Here is a 22812-nt window from a genome sequence, read left to right on the forward strand (position 1 = left end):
ATCAAAGGAAATTGTGCCTTATTGTTTGTGTGGTGTGCATTCATGAAATTTATTACATATTCACCATGCTATTTTGATACAAAATATCATGCAAATATTTACAATGAACATTTTACGAAAAGAGAGTTTTAACATGATATGGGGACCGATATTTTTGAGAAAGATTTAAAATATCCCCTTGAAAATCAAATTTGAATTCTTTTAAAAGGTGATTTCATTTTAACCAAGAAATTCAAGAGTAATTGGAGACTACTACTTGTTACGTTATAAATTGTATTTTGAATCGAATGGCTTATGATAATGTGGGCATGATTGGCTGGATTGGTAAATGTGTTGAAAATGTATAAACTGTTGTTTTGCCTTGACATGTTGTGTTGTAAAATAATTGCCACGTTATGCTGTTGGAATTTTATTGATTTGGTGGATATCAATTAGCTTACTGTAGTGGGCGGGTTTTCGTGGATCAGCCTATTAGAGGGGCATGGTAAACCCCGTTATATCTTACCTCAGTATGAGAGGTGTGGGTGGATAGCTCCTGAGGTTAACACTTTAGAGTTCACTTCATGCAAAACCACCACGTGAGGGTGAACTCAGCCAATGCCAAGGAATGACTATGTTTTCAAAATAAAAATATGATTTATGCGAACATTACTTTTTAACAGCCTTGGCGGATTCGATTGGGATAGCCCCAAGCCAAGATATCCTTGACAACCGAGTATGGGAATAATTTTGGCACACGTCAAGTTTTTAAGAAAGTCATAAGCCATGTTGTTTATTTTTGACAAAAATGTAATGGTTTTATATAAGTTGAAATAAGTTTTAATATTATGAATTATATTTCTCTGCATGGTGAAAATGGAATTAAACTGTTTTTCGCAGCTCCCCTATTTGTTTATCTGTGAAATGAATCTGTAATTCCTCGCATATGGGGCGAGTTATGATTTGTGCATGATTTTAAATATTATTTGGTTTCGTGGGAGTTTGCTAAATTTTATTGATTTGATTCGGAAATGATTATTAATATATTTTGATGCGAAAAATTTTATTACCTCGATTATTTATACTTTATAAGAAATTCTTGATTTTTATATAAGGCACAAACCCTCGTTTGAAACGAATTGCTTTTATAATCTTGCATTTTTATATTCAACTGATCTGTCGTTTACTTGTTTCCCATCTATGCCCTACTCGCTGAGTCAATGATTATCACTGAGTCTATGAGACTCACAACCCTTTTTATCCCCTTTTGTAAATAGGGATCAACCTATCGTGTAGTTAGTGACGCGTTCGGTTCACTGTGAATAGGTAAAGGCATCTCCTAGCAATTTATTTCGAGTCGCTCTGCTGTTAGAGGTCAAGTCGTAGCATTTTATTTATTAAGTTGTAAACGAATTCTAAATTTTTATATAAGCATTAATTTGGAGATTATAAATTTTAATATATATACTTACGAATAAAAGGAAAAAGTTTGTATTGATTTTTATATTTATGGTTCAATTTAGTATATGAAAGTATCAATATTATATGGTGATTGAATGTAGTGGATTAATGAGTAAATTCTAGACAGGCTTGTTCGAGACTTGGCGGTTCTTTTTCGAAAGTCTTGGACGTCGGCAGAGACCGAGGAGAGGTCGTTGCATTATGTGTCTATGGAGATCGAGATTTCATCGATTCACTTCTGAATTACCCTTTTTAACTTGGTAATTAACCTTAGTTGGCATCCATAAACTTTATTAGCCACCGTATCAAAATATGGGGTACTACAGTCTCCCCCACTAAAAATGAATTCATCTTCGAATTCAAATCGACGTAGGGTGAATAATCAAAATTCTAAAGTTCTGCGACATCACTTTCGTCGAGAATTCTTAACATAGAATCTTGGTTTATGCATCATATCGACTTCCAATCTTATAGAAAACTCGACCATGTCATAGTATATAGTTATGTGTACTACTTTTGTTGGATCAAACAATATCATCCTTCATCTTATGAAGAGAATTCAACTAAGCTATTAATTCTAGTCACACCTCAATCAAATCATCCTTAAATCATCAATTATGCATGTTTACTTAACCATCCGCAACTCCTTTACTTTGCTCCTGTATCAAACCTTCCAATATTCAAGCATCTATTCCAACATTGACTATGGGTCTAATTTGTCAACCAATCTCTATTTTATTTTTCATTCTCCCATACAAATTCCATTTAAGTATTTCACAATACATAAGGATCAAACGCTCTTTTTTCATTTCATCTATTTTTTAATATCAAAGATGATTCAAATCTAGTAACCATTAGTCATCATATTCCCAAAAACAAACTCCAATACTTTCATGATTGAGTGCTCACTAGATAAATCTCAACTTATACCACAAGGCATTTCAATAAATCATGACATTCCACATACCCCCTTATAATCTTAACCAATATCTTTAATCAATAACTCAGCCTCTCAAGATTAAAGTTGCTTAAAATTTTTCCTTTAAAGTTCCTTTTCCAAGTCTCATTTTGATTACTAATCATTTCTATATTTCCAATGTCATAGCTAATTTGCTCGTCATCAATCACCTACAACATATCTAACTTGATATTTCTCAAATTTACTCCAAACATCAGATCTCATGGCCTCATTAGTTTATCAATCTGAAGATCAAATTAAACATTTATCTCTCCTTAAGTGCACTTTAAAATTTAAGAATCATCTATTAAGACCTTTTTGATATTAACTTATTTTAGTCCTTTTTACCTTAGAAAATTAAATCCATAATCATTCATTTTGAATCATGAGCTTTATACCAATAAAGGCAGATTTTACACTTTTAATTATACGAATTCAAATGCACACCTTCACGCATCAGCTATAAACTTTTACCCAAATCTCCATAAGTCAAAACCTTATATTGAAGCTATACGAGTACTCATACGTTATATCCCATTAGCCTTTAAAGAATTAAATCTATGGCAAACTTCTCTATTTGGGTACTTCATAACAGCCTAACAAATTCTAGCTTACAATTAAGCTAGTTCATATGCCAAGCCTCTCAGGCTGTATCAAAACACCAAATTTGATCACAATATAATAAGAAATTAAGGAACTTATACCAAAAGTATAAACACTTACTTTTAAGCTAACAACATTATAATCAACTTGTTCACTGCCAAAATCATCGATAAATCATCTTAATCACTGTCTAGCACTATAACCATTGATAGAATATTATCATCGAATCAAATTATAACCAACTCCATATGAGTTTTTTTTTTGTACCACTATGCAACATATATAAACATACATATATATTTTTCCAAAAATTTTAACTTCGAGTAGCCTTAGGCATATCAAGCACAATAAGCCATCTGTAAAACCAAAATAACCAACAATCACGTTTAGAATCAATTCTTCTTATAGTTGGTTAGATCATGCTCATCATTTGTGGTGAATACACAACCTGATCCCAATATTCTATTCTCATACCAGGATCGACCACTAATTGGCACCATCCTCAAAGCACCACGTGTCTTAAAAATTGATTTTTCTTAGCCAAAATTCATATTCTAATATCATGCTTCTAGGTCATAGCTCATTACCAAAGTCTTTACTCATATATAAATACTCGAATCATCATCTCTTTTCTAAGTAGATTTCTACAATTTTCATAGCGTATTTCTATTCCCTTACCAAGGGTAGTATCATTTAATCAAACCATGTCACCCTTTTTCTCTAAACATTTAAAGCATAATTCCACCTTTGCCTATCTTTATCAGGCACTTTACCTTGATAATTACTCAAAATAAATTGGAACTTGGGGGAAGCACATTTCACAATTTATGCCTTACGTCTACAATTATGTCGAGATCAGAACCTCATTGGGTCCACAAAACGGTAGGATAATCATTGCCTCAAACCAGCATTTCCAAATATACTTATGCTTGTATCATATCTTCATACTTATGTGACATATCAGTCACGAGCCCAACTTGACTATATAGCCATTTGCTCTTTGAGCTTTAATGTTTTCTCATTGTGAAAAATCTTTTGAATTTATCTCATCAGGGTATTCACAAGGTGGAGACATGTCCATAACTTACAGTACAAGGCCTAAAGCATTGAACACAATCTCATCATTGATTTTCTACACTATATCATTTAATACAAAATATAATCTAATAACTATGACAATGAAATTCTAAAGTTCCACCTTTATCTACAAATCATAGCTCCCTTTATGAGCATATACTTTACACTATTTGATTGTTCACAAGCCACTCATGGCCATCCAAATTCGACCTCTTATAGCAAGTCAAACTAGTATATTATTCTTATGTTTTCCAATACACTTCCAAAATGCTTAAACACATCATTTAATAGAATTTTATTGACGACTCAAACAATCAAAGGCTTATCTTTAAAGCCACGCATAACTTTAACAATTTAATATATATTCGATAACATTTAGCTCATTAACCCCATTGAACATTATTTTAAGATCTTTCAAGATGTCTTTACTCTTATTTTGGACCGAACCAAACTAACTTAATATAATTGCATTGATTATCTATGAGATTTTTATGCTCGTTATAGCAGCATTATGTTTCACCCATCATTCGTCTTAATGACTTTCAGCCTTTCGCAACACACTTCTCATACATGTTAGGGCATTCTCAATCTCATACCAAGCTTATAGTCATGTAATCACCAATTAGGCCAAATCCTTCTATGGAATATCTCCTTCCATACGATGAATGCAAATCACAAGATATACAACTTCGAGTGTATGCTTACATATTGGTAACCTCCATATATTTCATGGTCATAAAAACCACAATTTGCAAAACTAACTTTCTATCACAAGTTTACGATCGAAACATTAGTCTTAACATATCTCACTTTGGGCATACTTCACTACTAGCATTCACATAACTTTACCATAACATTTAGTGCAAATTGATTAAGTAATGATCTCCAAATTTACTCTTAGATACACATATATCAAATTGTACACCACTTAGTGTTGAGATCTTGACTTTACTCATCAATTATTAACCAATTACATCTATAAGATAGACAATTCATTAAATTTTTGTATCTTGCTTTTGTAGTCATAAGATCAAAATTTTTTAAGCTTAGGACACAGAAGCTTCCTCTTAGAGCATATCCGAAAATCCACATGTTTTAAGTCCCTTACCTTTGGAAAAGTCACATTCAAGACTAATCATTTACATCATAGGTTGCATATTAAACCAAACAGATTTTTAAATTGATCTTTAAAGCAATTCATATATCAATCTCAATATAAAACTCCATATGGCACTTAGAATAAATTCATCATTTCTAAGTCATTTAACTTCAAACTGCTAAATCCACACATAGTCCTTTGATCCTTTGGCTCTATGCTAAGCATAGCAAAATTCAAGCTCATCCTTATAGCAGGTTTGTTTACCAACCTGTCACTTGATGACCACAGATCAGTTATAATAGTCACTGAATTTCACCCTTAAGCTAATTCATGTACTTATAACTATAAACCATAATAGTTCAAATCGAACCTTGGGATCTTGCAATTACTTAATGAAAATCGAAACCAGCTCCATCCAAGCTGCTATGAACATAGTCGACACTTATACGCTTACAAAATATTTCAAAAGCCCACACCATTTCTATAGGGGCATGACAAGCTCATTTAACATAGTGCACTTACCTTCGTGCACATAAACATCAGTTTACACCTTCCTCAATACTTAGATCTATACACTCCAAGTAAATTACAACCATCACTATTCATTCCAGTCAAAGTGCACCCCTTATTACCATTATCGTAAAATTGTTCCTCTATATTGACCTCAATAATGATCCAATGTCATCCAATTTCTTCCCATTGACAATTATGGGCTTAAATTATAACTCCATTAAATGAAAAAGTCATTACAGACCTATTAGTCCAACTCCAATTTCCTCCATCTTTAATCAGAGGGATTTGTTATTACATTAACCTTTCATTAAGAGCATTTGCTTAAAATCTTTCCAACAACAGCTCGTGTCTAGGGTGGCATCTCAAACCCCGACAACGGCACCACTTATGACCTTTACATAATGTTAGCAAAAAGGTAGGTGTCACAGCCCAATTTTTGGGCCATGACAGGCGTAAGGGCCCAATGGGCTCAGCCCACAAAGCCCAAGCAAGTCTTTTTGTATAATCTTATACAGTAATTCATATCCCTTTAAAATCAAAGATTCATAATGTTCAAATATAGTCCCTTTGAAAACAATTCATAAAACCCAATTATGCATTCATAATGGCATCATCTACCATAATATAAATATATAGCTTGACAAATGAATCTTAGTATTTCACCTCAAGTATTCATATACACATAATTAGGCCTTAACCATCAGCGGAGTGACTCTAGTCACGGTTGCTAACATTTAATGTCATGGTAAACCTACCGAGCAATGGATAGGGAGGAGCACATTGTCCTAGGATCCAATCACTTTTAACTCAGGAAACTTAAAACATGAATTTTAAAAACGTGAGTACAAACTCAATGAGTGAACATAGGAAGGGAACAAGCAATGACAAGGAATGGTTTAGAAAACATGATGCACTTATTTAAAAACAATGCCATTAAGTTCAAGTTCTTATTAAAATCCCTCCGTTAAACCCTTGGTTGTAAAATCTTTTAATGATGAAGGAACCGTATTCAGCATGAAATTGGAAAGAAGGGAAATTTCCAGCAATTATTCAAGTAAGGCAGTATAAATAGAATGTTTCTAGTTGCAATAAAATCAATTTGCAAATAACGGTAAATTTTCAAGATTCATCATGTACATCTCACCCAGCTCATGTGCATCCCACCACATCGTGCACATAGTCGGACATCCCATCTTACCCAGCTCATGTGCATCCCACTACATCGTGCACATAGCCGGACATCCCATCTCACCCAACTCATGTGCATTCCACCACATCGTGCACATAGCCGGACAGTATCACCATCCATCTCCCTCATCACCGTCATCACCGGCAAGTGCACACTCACCCCGCAAATGCACGGTTGCATTTGTCACACAATGGTACCATTTATGACATAGTATATATATATATATATATATATATATCAACATTATACAAAAACATATGGATTCATCATTTTACACATTTCACATTTCACAACATCAAACATTTTATCAAGGGCTTGTTCTCAGGAAATTTTAAAGCAAAAACTGATAAAATTCTCAAATGATTCATTGAAACATGAAAACATTTTCCCAAAACATTTTGAAATGCAAGCTCACTCACCTGACAAAACTAGCACCAAAGAGGTCCTAATCCAAGTAGTCCCAAAATACCATTAAAACCTATATTTATCAATAAATCATAACAACCTCAATTAAGACATAAATTAAATCTAATAATTCTAATGAATTTACATTAGGCAATCTACCCTCTAACCTAACATTTAACCTAAGTTTCTAGTCTAATTCACAAACCCATTTGGCCAACTACTATAATTTAAAATTTCATTACCTGGATGAGCTTGAAGGCATGAAGATCAACAAAAACCTAATCTTTCCAAGAAAAATAATTTGAAGAAATTAAGGAATAAATCTGAAAATATAACCATAAATTCAAAAATTTCAAAAGTTGGAAATATATATACCTTTCAACCTTGAAAATGAAGATTTGAAACCAAAAATCCAAGTGTTGTTGAAAGTGAAGTAGAAATAGAAAGTATAAGAAACAAGGAGAGATTTTTATTTCTCTTTCTTAGGGTTTAGATGTGCTGGAAATTGGGGTTAGAAGCTGCAAATTCAGCGCCTAAGAAGTTAGGAGAATGAAGAATTAGGAAAAGAAAAGAAATGAAAAGAAAACAAGGAAAAATCCCGTGAAAAATTTGATTTTCATGAAGGTGGAATGAAAATGGCATTAGATGGGTGAGGAAGAAGAAAAAGTTGCTGGAAGCTTGAAGAATCTACTGGAAATTTGAAGACGTTCCTAGAAACTTAGATATTTATGCCTTATGTTTATCCATTTTCTCACGTAATTACCAAAATGCCCTTAACAAGGTTCTTTTATCTTCTTCCTATCCTTTGTGCAATCTTTTTACTCTTTTGACACTAAGACAAAATCCATAATAGTCGAGAAATACTCGAGTTCATGAAAATGTAAAAATTTAGACCCGAGATATAAAATGACCATTTTACCCTTATCGTGAAAATTATTATTATTTTTATTTCCTTCATTTATTTCACCATTATTAACATCATTAATTTATTCCTTAGGCCTATTTAGGCCTTAATAATACTAGAAAAATCCACTTCTAGGAGCCCACCATGAGAAATGACGAAATTACCCCTAGTTCGCGTTATCACGTCTACTCCTAGTTACGTGTCTATGGAGGTTGAGGTTTCAGAGGTTCACTTCCAAATCACATTTTTAACTCGATAATTAACCTCAATTGGCATCTGTAAGTTTTATTAGCCACCATATCAAGGTACGAGGTACTATAATAGGTTACTAAGAATAGAAGTTCATATAGCCTCCTTCTATGACTTATGCTGCAGTCACAACCCATAAACAAGACTCTACATTAACTCCGACAACTCCACTGACTGACATGAGAATTCTTAGGACTCGACTAAACCTAGGGCTCTAATACCACCTTTGTCATAGGCCAAGTTTCGGGCTATTACCGACTCATGGGCTTAGTGGGCATAGCCCACTAGCCCCAAGCAAGCCTCTTTATGAGATCCTATTCCTCATTCCATCCATCATTTTTAAAACCATGTGTTGTAATTCTCAACGATGAATGTTTCAATAATATTTTATAGCAACCAAATATTCATTTTTGTATTATCTCTAAGTACTGTCATTCATTGCTGTCTCATAAGGGCATCATCATCATCAATCCAACATATACATACTTCATTTATAACATGACTCCTAGCAGTTTACATTACATTAATGTACACAGATAAAGACTTTCAACCGTCAGTAGAGTGACTTTAAGTGAAGGTACCGCTACTGAGATGCCATGGTACCTACCAAGAAGACGAGCATATGTGGACACCCAATCTAGGTCCCAATTGCTTCCGAATCTGAAAACATGAAGTTTAAAACTATGAATATAAAACTCAGTGAGTGAACATAAGAAGGGAACAAGCAATCGATAAGGAGAACTTGGAAATCATGATGCACTTGTTTCAAAAACAATGCAATTGATTTAATTTCTTATTAAAAAACCCCTCATTTAAAACTTTGATTAATAACCTCATAGTGTTGCAAGAACCCATGATCAATCCATGAAGCTAAGTGAGTGAAAAATATATCAAAATCAAGCAAGGTAGCAAGCAAGACAGCAAGTTTCTCGCTGCAGCGAGAAACAGTCTTAGTTTGCATATGTTTCGGTTTTTCCAACATATCTCCCTCTACAGAAGTTCAATTGAACTAATTTTTGAACCATTAGAAAGCTAAGAGTTTGGGATACAACTTTGATGTTTACCACTTTGCCCAGTTCTGACTGGAAGGTGGTCAAAATCGTTGTCAAAATAAAAGAACTGCATTTAAATTTCGGGTCTACCCGAGAGTTTTTCGCTACAGCGAGAATTCTTCTTCTTAGCAGCGAGAAATAGGGTTGGTTTGTGCCCCCACCACCAGAACGTTTCTCACTGTAGTGAGAATGCATTCTCTCTACAGCGACATTTAGGGTAGATGACAATTAAGGGGTTTTCACATGCCACAAAATCCATTCCTATCATATTGCACATCAAAGTGAACACATTGACAATAATCAAGTTTCTCATTATTCGTTTCAATCACATATTATAATCATAAACTTTCTATCACATATACATATATAAGCATATATAAACACATACACCACCCCACTTCATTCATCGTCATAGTCGGCTCATCATCATCATCTTATGCGCACTCCCTACTTGCACATAGCCATGTCATCACCGTCTTATGCGCACTCCCTTCTCGCACATAGCCGAGTCATCATCAGCTCATGTGCACTCCCACATCGCACATAGCTGGGTCATCATTATCACACAACATTATTCATCAATGAACAACACATATTCATATATATACACAGCAACATAATATAGCAGCACATGGATTCATCTTTTTACACATTTCATAATATCACAACATCAAAACATTTTATCAAAGGCTTGTTCCCATGCATAATTTAATGAAAACCAAGTAAATCATTTAAATGCTTCATCCCAACACATATGTATTTCCCAAAAACACTTTGATGCAAGTTCACTCACCGATCTTGTTGATTCTTTTGCTTGACTCTAGCCTCAACTAATGCTTTAAATGGACATGTGAGGCCTTGTTGGAACCTATACACACACAATAGCACCTTAATCAACCCAAATTGGCATTAATACACTCTCAAAAGCTATTTCCTAATTCAAGTTCAGCTAGTTATTTCTAACTAGCTCCCAATTACCATTAAGTGGCTATTTGTTTACTCTACTCTAGTCACTCTAAAAATGATTAACAATCTCAACAATAGATTAACTCACCACTCTAATCATCAACCATTATCAACAACTTCAAAATTAAACCTAATTCATTACTCACCTTGGTGGTTTTTGTAATTGAATTCCTTTTCAAAAGCTTCCAAGCTATTGTGGACAATCTCCCTCTCTTTTTCCACCCGTCCAGCTAGTGAGAAAATATACCAAGGAAAGACCTTTAAGGGCTTTTGAGGTGTAGAAGAGAAAGAGTATGAAAAACCCTATGAAAAGGTGTAGAAAAACACAAGGTTTAGGGTTACCATGGGAGGCTTCCATGGAAGATGAAGAAAACATGAAATGGAGAGAGGGGAGGAAGAAGAAGAATTGTTGGAAGTTGCTTGAAATTTGCTGGAGCTTTAGATATTTATATATAAAGTTTATCCATTTCTCACATAAATTACCAAAATACCCTTAACATGGTAACTTTGTCTTCCTCTCATCCTTTGTGCAATTTTTTACTCTTTTGACACTAAGGCAAGGTCCATAATAGCCTAGAAATACTCGGGTTCACGAAAACATAAAAATTTAGACCCGAGATGTGAAATGACCATTTTACCCCTACCGTGGAAATTATCATTATTTTTATCTTCTTCATTTATTTTACCATCATAAACATCATTCATTCATTCCTTAGGCCTATTTAGACCTTAATAGCATAAAAAAAAAACCCACTCATAGGAGCTCACCAAGAGAAATTACGAAATTACTCCTAGTCCACATTATCGCGTCTACTCCTAGTTATGTGTATATGGAGATCGAGATTTCACAGGTTCACTTCTGAATTACCCTTTTTAACTCGGTAATTGACCTTAGTTGGCATCCGTAAACTTTATTAGCCACCGTATCCGTATCAAAATACAGGGTACTGCAGTGTAGAAGAAACATTCAACCATGCACATTCTTCGTTAAGAAATGTCATTGAACGAACAATTGGAGTTTGGAAGAATAAGTGGCATATTCTACGTGATATGAAGCCATTTTCGTTGATAAAACAAGAAAAGATTATTGTTGCAACAATAACACTTCATAACTACTTTAGACAGTGTGGTGTTATAGATGAGGAGTTTGACAAATGTGATCGTAATCCCAATTATATTCCTGAAAGTCAAGAAGAAAGAAGTAATGATGAAGAAGTGGGTTCATATGCTTCTAGAAGAGCATTGGATGATAGTTACATGGGTAGAGTTTGCAACCAAATAGCTACTGCATTGATGAAAAATAGAAATAGTTAATTTATGAGTTATTTATGAATTATGTGTTACCTATGAATTATTTGTGAAACTCTTTTTTTATGATTTATTATTAATTATAAACTTTATGTTATATAAAAATACTTTTTATATTTTCAAAATTTTATTTTAAATAGAAAAAAAATAAAGTTCATTTTTTCTATTTTGAGCAAAGAAATTCGTGGTTAATAGAAAGTTATTTATTAAATACCCTTTATGGTAATTTTAACCAAAATTAGAGTTTATATAAATTTTTTTCCCAAACAAGTTATCTATAAAAAAGAGCTTATAAAAAGTAAATTTACCAAATAGCTTTAACTTAATTTTAAAAGCTATTATTCTTCATAAGAGCTTTATAATAGCTTTTAAGCTAAAAAAAAGCCAGGCCAAACATGCTCTAAGTCTAGAATCGTATCCCATAAGGATTTGCTCTTAATTCTTCACTAAGTACTAAAATTATGACAAATTAATCTTATTCAAGTTACTCGATTTTGTAGAAAATTGATTAAAATTAAATTCAATCAAAAACTAAGTTAATTAACGAAAAGTAAAAATTCACTAGAGACAGGTAATAGATTAAAACCTATGATTATGGGTTCATTCAATACTTCATCTGACATATATTTCTCTCAATATTTATATTCATGAGTGGTTTTGCTAACCTAGAATCCAAACCTATGTACAAGTCTTCGTTCAGATGCTTGCACAAATACCTAACTTAATTGAGTCACTATATGTCTATAGTAATTAATTAAATATGTTCATTAAGCTAGTGTTCTAATTTGGCTATGTATGGTATTTAGGTGTATGTCTACCCTAATTGCGAATCAGATCACCTAAGTGACGTAAAACATGCACTATTCAAATCTTAGTCTAATCTAAAATTACTTTGGTTAGTCTTATTTAAATTCACAAATTATTAATTGCTAGCCAGAGAATCAAAAGTATTAAGAACAAATTTGAATAAACAAAACCATACCCATTCATAATAAATAAAAGAGAAACAAATATTTAGATTACATGCTGAAATCTACCATAATCCTAGAAAAAGTAAATTAATTCATGCTGAAAAATAAAAACATAATCCAAAGAAAATTATCCATCAAAACAAGTCTAAGAAAGTTAAAGAAAAACAAAAGTTGAGAAAGAAACAAAGAATTGTTAATTCTTGAATCTTTACTCTTCCTTGATTTTCCTAGCTTTCTTGCGTGTTTGATAACTTCTTTTTCTCCAAAAAACCCTAGCTTAATTGTTTCTAAAGTTGCTCTCAAAAGCCCCCTTAAATAGACCCCCCAAAACCCTAGAATTTAAAAAACCCACTAAAATTGAATGTTGAGATATCGGGCTTGTGCCGCGGCGCTTGCTTCTTGACAAGTTTCTTTATGCTACAGTTCGAACTGGACAAAGTGGTGAACATAAAAGTTGTAGACCTTCCTCTTAATTTTCCAATAGTTCAAGAATCACATCCATTGGACTTCTGGAGTGAGATTTATACTCAAAATACCACATTATGCTCAAAATACCTCATGTTCAGTCCATGAAAACTGCTGTAGTGCTCATTCAACAAGGATTTTGACCATGATCTGATTAAAACTGAACAAAGTGATAAACACTAAAGTTGTAGCCCTTTCTCTTAGATTTCCATTGGTCCAAGAATCTCATAAATTTTACTTTTGTAGTGCGAGTGATGCCTAAAATACCAAAGCATGTTCAGTAAACATTTACAACCTAGCCATCCTTACGTGGTTCACTTTTATGAATCTTTATGCACTTTAGAACCTTCAAAACAAAGACTAAAGAAGTGATAGCTCAAATTAGAACTTTTAACATAAAACTGAGCTAAAATTACTCAAATTAAAGTAGTTCAACATGCACTAAACTTAATAATGAAAACCATAAAAACTACCTAAAATTGCTTAAAAACAGAAAGACTTATCTTTTTTTAATAATCAAAATGTGGCATAATAACTCTATATTATAGAGTTATCACATTTGTCTAATTATTTTACATTCATTTAGGTTCAAAATAAAGTATTTTTCAAGAACAAAGCTACATGAATCAATCCCTAGGGTTTAAGGATCAATCCTTTTCACATAGAATCGAAAAGATCCATTGCTAGTTGTTAAAGATAAATTCCCCTTTGAAGCAATCTATCCCTCACTCACAAATTTTCAAAATTACAACTTAGGGATCGATCCTTCCTTGGAAGGGAGCAATCCCTCATAGCCATTAAACACTTTTTACGAGCAAGAAATAACCATTTTCAGTCTCTAAAGGCTTTTAATGGCTCCAAAAGCATTCATATGTATAAATAGAGCTTCCTTAGCACATTTATGAAGTAGAAAAGTGAAGAAAAAATTCACTATAAAAAAAATTTAGATGAAATACATTTCGTCCCCTTCACCCTACCCCTCCCCCTAGTGTCACCGAGCCCTCTTCCCTCCCTCTTTACTAACCCACACTCCCTTGTGTAGACCTACCCTCCCTCGTCACAGATCCACCTTTTCACTTTCTCTCTCTATTTATTCCTCCCTGCCTCCTAGTGTCTTTAACCCCATTTTGGCCCTAAACCGACCCTCTACCCTTCCCTTTCACCGACACATACACCCTATCGCGAACCCACCATCCCTCATCATAGATCCACTTCTCAATCGTTAATCTAAGTATGTTTAATTTTATGTAGTCTAAAAATTGATATATTTCTAAACCTTAATTCATTTTGAAAGTAGATTGTTTAAGAAGTAGACTTTTTTAGTGGACTAGCTAGCGACTTGTAGAAGAATAGGTTTCTTTTTACTTTTCAATTGCTAAGGTTTTTCTTGTCCTAGGGTTTTTTATATTTTTTCTAGGGTTTTTCCTTTGTGATTGCTTGCTTCATGTTTTGCCGCTATGGCAAGCAAATTGACCTATGTTATGTCTTACCACAACCATTTGGCTTTGTTGCTGAAAAATAACCGATTGCTTTGTTTTAGCCAAACAGGGTATAAGTAATTAGTTGTTGCAAGCCTTTTTGTTATGTTTCATTTTCAGTCTTTTTTTTCAATGTTTGGCTTTCATTAACTGATGAAAGTAGAAAATGCAAAGGCAAGTCTTTAGCCACTAACGATATGTTCTTTTCTCCATGTCTTTTTTGTTTTTTGATGTTTATGTTGTGTTCTGTCTGAAAAGAAAGGATATTACTTGCTAGATGGAATGGGTATAAGATGTTTATTGATGTTGTGTAAAGGGGTTTTTAAGTGCTGGTATGTTTTGTACATGCTCGTAATGGAGATTTTGTTTAATGCTTAATTGTGTTAGTATAAAAAGTAGGGAAGATTGATATTGGCTCTTGGCTATTTTTCATCCCAACAAGGGAATGGTATACATTTGTGGGCACCTTGTATGAGTATTGAGGGTGGGGGGTATGTTTGTTTGTAATGAGAGGGTATATTGACCAATATCCATGTGGTGTGTCTTTATCTCAAATTCTATAATTGATGGAGGGGAAAATTGTTATCCCTCAATATTAATGAAAGTATGTTCTTAGTTTTTTTAGAAAAAAGTAATATACCAAAACTAAAAAATTACTTTTAATTAATTTACTTAAGATAATAATTTATACTTTATTATTTTGTTGCATTTGTAGATATTTATTGTTACTTATTATATATTTACTCTTATTATTATCATTTATATAATAAAGTTTCATTGTCTTGTAATCAACCAAGTCATCTAGAATCATGCCAAAAGCTTAAGTATATATTAATTGATAATTTTTTTAATTTCTTAGTGTTGTTTGGACTAAGCCTTTTTCTTTTTATTTGTGTTGAGGTCAGGGAGTTTGGGTTCAAGGAGTACAGCATAATTCATCACTCTTAGATTCAATGGACTTAATCGACTTACTCGAGATTATTTAGTAAATAAAAACCTCATATTGTTGCGAATTCCCTATTTGCTAAATATTCTCAAGTAGGTAGGTTAGGTCCATAAAATCTATTAGTGCAGTTGGCAATGAAGCCTTCGAATGGAGAACAGACAAAGACTGTAGAACAAATCATAGGCTTAGATGATGCACAGTGTTTTACAAACTTTAAAGGAGATGAAAATTGGAAGTTTGTAAAACACCGACATCATCTAAGCATATGATTGAGTGTTTTTGCAAAAGGTTAGTTTACATCTTTTTCAACGCCTAACATAGTGATTGTCATTGGTCTTCAATTTTGTTCCTTTTATTCTCATTAGATGTAATAGGCTTAAGGCAATGTAACCAAAAAGGGGGGTGAATTGGTTATCAAGAAAAAATTCCTTCTTTAAAATAGAGTCACGAGAATATTTAGAAATTGCAGTGGAAACAAAAAACAGAGTATGAGCTGAAAATAAATGTGTAGAAAATAAAAAATACTCGGTCAGATTTTTATAAAGGTTTGGCCTTAGTTGCCTATGTCATTTCCCTTTATAGCATAAGGCGTTTGAATCCACTAATAAATTGTCTTTCAAGGAGTAAGCATAACCTTCAGACAAATACTGCTTTTTCGAGAGGAACAAGCATAACCTCACAAAGTCATTGCCTTTTCAAGGTTAAAGCACAACCTTTCAAAAGTCTCTGCCTTTTCAAGGTTAAAGCATAACCTTTCACAAAGTTTTTGCCTTTTCAAGGTTAAAGCATAACCTTTCTACCTTTTCCAACCGAGGTATAACCAGTACCACCTTTTTTGGAGAGGTATAACCAAATACAATAGTGGATTATAAAGATTTCATCTTTTTGACCTCTTAACAAGGTGGATGAGCTATTAAGCACAAAAAGATGAGAACTTTATGAGAAATAAAGACTGATGAAATAATATCTTAGCTCAAAAAGTTACAGAAATGAGGAAAGGAATAAACTTTCTGGTTTTCCTTCTCACTCTCTTTGGAAAGGAAGGAACTTTAAGCTTTTTTTGGTTTCAACACTCTCTACTAAAAAAGGAATGATGTTTCTCTTGTTTTCCTCTTCTTCTTTTTCTTTTTTTCTCTCATTTTAATGTCTCTCAAATGGGTATTTATATGCGTGGAAGTTTCTTGCCTATTGGAGTAAGATTCAAAAAGAATTGCTGTGCTTTGTGCCAATTGTCTCATTTTTGTCATCCATGTAGAATCGACATGTTCTGCTTGAGGTGTCGATTCTTTGTATTTCTAGAAAATCTATACCTTTTTGTTTTTCCTGAAAATTGACATGTTGTGCTTTTAGTGTCGATTCTTCTAAAAATTTGGTGCCAAGTTGAAAATTCAAATTTAATTTTAGGCGTTCCGTCCTTATCCATTCCCCATCTCTTGTTTTTTCTCCAAGTTTATGACTTTTCTCTCTAAAGCTTCCAGAATCGACATGTTGTCTTCCAAGTAATGATTCTTGATGGCCAGACTTGTGCATTTTCTTCAGCCCTATTTCTGCCTCTTTCTAGAATCGACTGATAGCTCTATTTTATATAGTTATTTGGTCACAATTTTAGGTGTAGTTTGTCTAAGTTCTTGAGATTTAGTTTAAGTATTAGTTATTTTTAGTCATTTATTTTATTTAAGTTAATTATATTAGGTTCAATTGCTTTAAGTTATTTTATGATATTTTGCTTTAAGTTTAGCTATTATTTAAGTTAGTTTGTTGCTTTTGTAGGTGTGCTATGAAAAATGTGATATTTTGTTAAGAATAATGCATCCAAGGTGTAGACTTTCACTACACATGTTTCGGTATTTCGAGCATATCTTTCACTATAGAAGTCTAATTTGTTGGCTCCATTAGTTTTTGATGATAATAAAACATTCCCATTCATTTGTGTCTAATATCTCCTCTTGAGTGTGCAGGACAAATATTGTATGCAATAACTAATCAATCATTCAAATGCACATATCAAAGAGCATAGGAATAAGGAAGTCACAATTGATCAACAAGACAGAAGCCCTTTAGTCGATTAATGAAAAGTTAGTCAGCCGAGATTTAAATCAAAAGTTGACGGGCTGAAGAGTATTGAGAAACAGAACCAACTTAGTCAACCAAGGAATGAGTTAGTTGACTAAGTGCACACTGCCAGAAACTAGGATCAGAAGACAGAGACAACTTAGTCGACTAAGATATCGGTTAGTCGACTAAGAGCATTCTGCCAGAAATTTTGAATTGTGCACTAGAAGACAAATTAACAGCCAAAATTGCTACCAAACTGTTTCCAACGGTCAAAAACTATCTAACTCACATCAGAGCTAATTTTCCAAGTATAAAAGAGGGTTCCAACGACTAGAAATGTAATGAAGGCTTCCAAGAACACAAAAAAAAGAGCTGAAAAACTCTCAAATATGCACTGCTCATTTACTGCACTCAACTCTCATCTTTGTAATTGTAAGCTTCACTTCACTTGGTTCCATTTAGATCAACCTTGTGATCATATGTACACTCTCTTCACTTTTCTCTTTGTATTCTTAGAGTGAGTAAGTCACTCTAAGTGATTATTTCAAGCTAGGATCGCTGATTGTGTTAAGGTTCTAACATAGCCTTGAAAAGTTAGGTGTTGGGTTTTAGTTGATCCCGGTAAAAACTATTGTGAAAGGTTTTGGCTAAGCCTGGTAAAAGTCATTGTAAAGCTTGGTGAAAGCTTGTGAATTTAACCGGTTCATAGTGGATTAGTTTGGAAAATCCTTGGTTGGATAATCAAGGTAGTGGATGTAGGTCTTAGATCGAACCACTCTAAATTGCTGCGCGTTGTCTACTCTGTTTTTATTTTCATTGCTTTTCAAATTAGTTCCTCATCTTGTCAAGAGCTAAAAAGTGCTATTCACCCCCCTCTAGCACATTTATTTGGGACCACCAAGTGGTATCAGAGCCTAACCCTTGTTATTAAGGTCTAAAACCCTTGGGAAGATCCAAATGGCTCTACAAAAATCAATAGTTTCTAAGGGACAATCAACAAACAAACCACCTTTGTTTGATGGCTCTAACTATCCTTATTGGAGCATTAGGATGTCAATATATATTAAGACAATTGATTATGAGATGTAGGACGTCATAACTGACGGACCATTTATTCCTTCAACTCTAAATGTAGTGACAAATGAGATGATCCCTAAACAAAGGTCTAAATGGATTGACATTGAAACTAAAAAGGTCTAGACCAATGTTAAAGCAATCAACACATTGCATTGTGCTCTAACTCCCACCGAATTCAATAAAGTTTCAAGCTGTACTACAACAAAATAGGTGTGGGATAAACTTCAGATTATCCATGAAAAAACTTCTCAAGTCAAGGAGTCCAAGATAGCCCTATTGACCCATAATTATGAAATGTTTAACATAGAGCCTGGTGAAGATATCACCAGCATGTTAGATAGATTCACAAACATCACAAACAAATTAAGTCAACTTGGCAAACCAATTCCCGAGCATGAGATTGTTAAAAGACTTCTTAGAAGGCTACCAAAAAATTGGAAGCCTAAAGTGACCATAATCCGAGAAGCCAATGACCTAAATGTTATAACTCTAGATGAGATTTATGGTTCTCTTTTTACTCATGAGCTAGAACTCAAGGAAGAGGAAGAAGAAGATAAGAGGGAAGCAAAAGAAAAGAAAAAGAGCATTGCACTAAAAGCCAGCATTCTTGAAGAAAAGTTGGAAGAGTTATCATGTGATGATGACAAAGAGTTGCCACTAGTTGCAAGGAAATTCAGAAAGCTTATGGGCAAAAGAAACTGGAGATTGGCTAGAAGAGGGTTTAGAAAAGATCAAGATTCTTCATGGAGAACTAGAAACAAAAATGACTCCAACAAAAAAGATGAGCTAACTTGCTTCGAATGCAAGAAGCCTGGACATTTTAAGTCCGAATGCCCATTGCTGAAAGATGAAACTCTAAAGAAAAACAAGAAATCAAAGAAGGCAATGGTGGCAACTGCTTGATCAGACAATGACACATCAAGTTCTAAAGGTGAGGAAGAAAAAGCTGAGGAAAGAGCAAACCTGTGTTTGATGGCACGGGATAATGAATCTGAGATATCCTCATCCCCTTGTGATATTTCTATTGATGATTTACAAGATGAGTATGAGTGCCTTTATGATGAATTTGAAAAACTCTTTTCGAAATACAAGACTTTAAAGAAAAAGACTGCATCTCTTGAAAATGATTTGGAAAAGATAAGAAAAGAGTTCAATTCTGTTTTTGAGCAAAGAAATTTTCTGCAAGTTGAGTTAAAACATTCAAAAATAGATTTTGAAGTTTTAAAATTAGAGTTGGACAATAAGTCTGAAGCTTTGCAAAAAACACTTGATGAAAACACAGCTCGTAAAAGTTTGAAAAATGAAACTTCAAAAAGAAATGTCTACTACAAGAAAAATTCTGCTAATGCATTATCTAGATGCTATAATTGTAATAAAATTGGTCATTTATTATATGATTGTTTTGAGAAAAGAAGCACACAGAAAATAAGAAAAATATATGTTCCAAAAGGATCCTATATTACAACTAACAATCAAGGACCCATCAAGGTACGGGTACTTATAAAGAAAAACCGAAAATCTGTCTTGTAGGTTAAGCTGCACTTAAAGGAGACATGTTCAAGAGCTCAACTCAAGAAGAAGCAGCCTTGGTATATGGACAGTGGCTGCTCAAGGCACACGATAGGAGATGAAATGCTATTTTCTAAGTTGGACAAAAGAATGGAAGGAACCATATCCTTTGGTGATGATTCAAAAGGTAGAATTCATGGTATAAGAACGATTGGTAAGAACTCCCAAACTCAAATAAGTCATGTGTTATTAGTTAAAGGCTTGAAACATAATTTATTAAGCATTAGTCAATTATGTGATAAAGGATTTAAAGTATGCTTTGATTCAAATAAGTGTGAAATGATAGATATAAGCACTAATAAAGTCTCATTTATAGGAAGAAGATTAAAGAATATGTATGTTGTATTTCTTGAAGATTTTGAAATGAATTGTGAAATATGTTTAGTGGCAAATGCTGAAAATGATAGCTAGCTATGATATAGGAGACTAGGACAAGTGAGCATGCATACTATGTCAAAATTAAGTAAGAAAAATCTAGTTGTTGGACTGCCAAATATAAAATTTGAAAATGATAAAATATGTGATGCTTGCCAACTAGGAAAGCAAGTTAGAACAGCCTTTAAAACCAAGAAAGTTGTTTTCACATCTAGACCTCTTGAATTACTGCACATTGATCTATTCGGCCCAATAAGTACAACTAGTCTAGGAGGAAAATCTTATGGCTTTGTAATAGTTGATAACTACTCTAGGTATACTTGGGTTTACTTCCTTGCTCATAAGAATGATGCTCTACCAGCATTTATAAGTCATTGTAGGAAGGTTGAAAATGAAAAAGGACTAACTATAGTTAGTATTAGGAGTGATCATGGAGGTGAGTTTGAAGGAGAAGAATTTGAGAATTTTTGTAATGAAAAGGGGCTGGATCATAATATTTCTGCACCTAGAACACCCCAGCAAAATGGAGTTGTAGAGAGGAAAAATTGAACCTTGAAGGAAATGGCTCAAACTATGCTATGTGAGAATAATCTACCAAAATACTTTTGGGCAGAGGCTGTTAATACAGTAGCTTATATCCTTAATAGAATATCTATAAGAGCCATGATATCAAAGACTCCATATGAACTGTACAAAGGTAAGAAACCAAATATTTGTCATCTTAGAAGCTTTGGTTGTAAATGTTTTGTGTTAAACAATGGAAAACAGTCCATAGGTAAGTTTGATGCAAAGAGTGATGAAGATATATTTTTAGGATGTGCATTAAACTCAAAAGCCTATAGAGTCTTCAACAAAAGATCTTTAATGGTTGAAGAATCCATCCATGTAGTTTTTGATGAATCCAATACCTTACAAAAGGAAATTTTTGATGATGAAAATGATACGGATGTCCTTGAAAGACAAATGGAAGAAATGAGTTTAGATGATGAGAAAAATAGTGAAGAAAATACCTTAGGTAGAGAAACAGAACCTCCACCTATAGAAACTCTGCAAAGAACTGAAAATCAGCATAATGACCTTCCAAGGAGTTGGAGATATGCAAAAGACGACCCACAAGAACTAATCATAGATGATATTTCACAAGGTGTTAAAACTAGGAGAGCAACAAGAGAGACTTGTGTGTTTTTAGCTTTCTTATCTCAAATTGAGCCTAAAACATTTGAGGAAGCAGAAAAAGAAGAAAGTTGGATATTGGCCATGTAAGAGGAACTTGATCAATTCAAAAGAAACCATGTATCGTCATTAGTCTCTAGGCCTATAAACCACCCTACCGTTGGAACAAAATGGATGTATAGAAATAAGGTAGATGAACAAGGGAATGTAGTTAGAAATAAAGCTAGGTTGGTAGCCCAAGGATACAACCAAGAGGAAGGAATTGACTATGATGAATCCTTTGCACCGGTTGCTAGGATTGAAGCCATAAGGTTGTTGCTTACTTTTGCATACTTTATGAATTTTAAATTGTACCAAATGAATTAAAGAGTGCATTTTTAAATGGATTCATTCAAGAGGAAGTGTATGTTGATCAACCACCAGGATTTGAAGACTTTGAAAAATCAGATCATGTTTTCAAACTTCACAAAGCCTTGTATGGATTGAAACAAGCTCTTAGAGCTTGGTATGAAAGGCTTTCAAAATTTTTGGTTAAAAAAGGTTATGTTAGAGGTAGTATTGATACAACATTATTTATCAAAAGATATTTAAAAGATTTAATTATTGTTCAAATTTATGTGGATGACATTGTGTTTGGTGGAACTAATGAGGCTTTATGCAACAATTTTGCTAAAGAAATGCAGGGAGAATTTGAGATGAGCATGATAGGTGAGCTAAAGTATTTTCTTGGTTTTCAAATCAAACAAAGTGAGAAAGGAATCTTCATCAATCAAAACAGATACACTCAAGACATGCTCAAAAGGTTTGATATGCTAAAGATGAAATCAATTTGTACACCAATGAGCCCATCCACCAGACTTGATTTAGATGAAAAAGGAAAGGATGTTGATCAAAAGCTCTATAGAGGTATGATCGGATCACTTCTTTATTTAACAGCCAG

The 22812-nt window shown here is 33.5% G+C and overlaps 1 long non-coding RNA gene across 1 annotated transcript in view; it reads right to left on the reverse strand.

Moving 5' to 3' along the window:
• LOC108660807 overlaps positions 1 to 10797 on the reverse strand; it is a 14948-nt gene extending 4151 nt beyond the window's left edge. The window contains exon 1 of the long non-coding RNA XR_001926498.1: positions 10602 to 10797. This is a non-coding gene — a long non-coding RNA (uncharacterized LOC108660807). The remainder of the gene's footprint in view (positions 1 to 10601) is intronic.

This window comes from Theobroma cacao, chromosome 2, assembly GCF_000208745.1.
Source record: "Theobroma cacao cultivar B97-61/B2 chromosome 2, Criollo_cocoa_genome_V2, whole genome shotgun sequence".
Classification (NCBI taxonomy): domain Eukaryota; kingdom Viridiplantae; phylum Streptophyta; class Magnoliopsida; order Malvales; family Malvaceae; genus Theobroma; species Theobroma cacao.